Raw genomic sequence first — 2,553 nt, 5'->3', positions numbered from 1 at the left:
GGCATTATTGAGGTCCCACAGAGGGATCATAATTATGATTATGACTATGTACAGTATATGTTCAGGTTGAGTTGGATGTTTGAAAGAAAGGTTTTGAATTTTTTTGTATTTTCTTGATCATGTATGGGATTAAACATTTTTCCAGGATGTATGTTTGGCTTGCTACGGGTCCCGGCGGCCTTAAGTCGACCCGGATCCTAGCGCCGGTAGCGGTTCGATTTTCGGGTCGTTACAGAATGGTATCAGAGCCCTAGGTTCATATGGTCGGACCTAGAGTGTCGGGCTCATAGATGTTATAGAAGGTCAAGCACAATAGGAAAGATCATGTCCACTAGGATAGGATGTTGAGTCCTGTCTTGTATGATGATGTGAAATGCCATGATTATATGCATGTGCATTAATGATATGCTATGCTATGTGATGTATGTGATGAGGGTTCATGTGTGCCCACATGAACCATATGATGCTAATGCTTGTTTTATGTGCACTGTTTTCAGAAAACAGGATGAGGGGAACTCGTCGATCGGCAAGATTGACTGGAGTGCCACCTGAGGATGAGGGCACGAGCGCCCGTCCTCCCACATTGCCTAGGGCAATGTCTTGTAGAGCCAACAGAGAAAGAGTGTCAAGGGACCCTAGAAGGTCTTTTGATGCTAGCAGAAGGGGGACTGATAGAGGAGGAAGTTCTTCAGATGTGAGGGAGGTTATGGAAGAGGATCAGAGGAGGGATGGGAACCTGGATGTGAGCATGGAGGAAGAAGGGACAGGGGAGTCTCAGGGAGGCGTTCAGGCCTCGGGGTATGGTTTTCCACCCCATTATCCACCCTTCCCACAGGGTTCAGGGTATCCGATGGGAGGCACATCGGATTTTTCCAGCTTTAACCCCTACCCTACCTACATGCCCTATCCACCTTTCTATCCACCTTACACACAGTACCCAGCTTATCCACCCTCACCCTTCTATCCAAACCCGGCAAACCCCACCTCGGGGAATGCTGCACCTCCACCTCCACCACCTATAGAACCAGCAGCCCCAGTTACTCAACCTCCTAGACCTAGCTCAGCTGATGGGAGCAAGGTAAAGATGACAGATTACCTCAAGCTAGATGCTCCCAAATACAAGTCAGGGGATGACCCCTTTGAGTATCTGAGAGTGGTGAAGACAATAACTGATGAGCTAGGGGCAAGTGACAGCAGGGCCATTCAGATGGCAGGGTTCACTTTAAAGTGCAAGAAGGCACGGGAATGGTTCAAGTGTTATGTGGACCCGAGACTAGACGGTATGACATGGGAAGAATTTGCGAATGAGTTCGCTGGATGGGCTTTTCCAGACAGTTCTAGAGAACTGAAGATGATTGAGTTTGAGCAACTGAGGCAGTCAAAGCACATGGGTGTAGAGGAGTTCACGGATAAATTCTTGGAGCTATTGCCTTTTTCAGGGCAAGCTCTAGATACAGATACGAAGAAAGCCAAGAGGTATGTTATGAAGCTGCATTCCAGGTACTCCTCGCTGATTCAGTCAGCTGAGAGAGAAAGTTTCCACACTGTGGTGGATATGGCTCGAAGAATGGAAGCAAGTGCTATAGTTGAGGGGTCAGTGAAGCAGTCAGTGACCCAGTCTTCAGGGGTTAAGACCCCAGGCAGAGGAGGACCAAGTTTCTCTTCTCAGAGCTCAGGTAAGAAGAGGTGGGATAACACCACCAGGAAGTCGAAGAAGAATAAGTTTTGGAACAAGTTGAAATCCGGTCTGGGATTTGGCGGTGGCTCGAGCTCAGGCTCAGATGGTACAGAATGCCAGAGATGTGGAAGACCACACAGGGGAGTATGTCGAGCTGGGACTAACACATGTTTCAGATGTGGACAGGAGGGACACATGGCTCGGGATTGTCCTAGAGCGCCTTTTATGGGCCAGCCCCAGCAGACAGCTTCTGGTAGTGTGGCACAGCCAGCAGTTCCAGCCACAACTCAGGGCAGTGGCAGAGGTAGAGGGAGAGGGGCAGCCTCTTCTTCTGGTTCCCGAGGTGAAGGTCCATCAGCTCCAGCCAGGATCTTCACCATGACTCAGCAGGAGGCTAACACATCCAACACCGTGGTGTCAGGTAATCTCGTCATTGGGTGTTCTGATGTGTATGCATTAATGGACCCGGGTGCATCTCATTCTTTTATTGCTCCGAGAGCCGTTGAGAGGTTGGGTCTGATAGTCTCTAGGTTAGAGTGTCCCCTATGGGTCAGTGGACCCAAGTGTGACCCGTCAGTGGCAGTGTCAGTCTGCCGGTACAGTCCAGTTTTTGTTGAGGGAAGATGCCTCTCCGCCGACCTTGTGGTTCTAGATTTGACAGACTTTGACGTCATTCTAGGGATGGATTGGCTATCTACCCATGGTGCTACCTTGGACTGCAGGGACAAGGTAGTCAGGTTTAGAGATCAGAAAGGGTCAGAGGTCGTCTTCAGGGGAGACAAGAGGGGCACGCCTAGAGGTTTGATATCAGCTCTTCAGGCTCGTAGGTTGCTTAGGAAGGGATGTCAGGGGTACTTAGCTCATGTGAGAGAGCT

The sequence above is a fragment of the Manihot esculenta genome, chromosome 6, assembly GCF_001659605.2.
Source record: "Manihot esculenta cultivar AM560-2 chromosome 6, M.esculenta_v8, whole genome shotgun sequence".
Lineage (NCBI taxonomy): Eukaryota > Viridiplantae > Streptophyta > Magnoliopsida > Malpighiales > Euphorbiaceae > Manihot > Manihot esculenta.
This window is presented reverse-complemented; position numbering follows the sequence as displayed.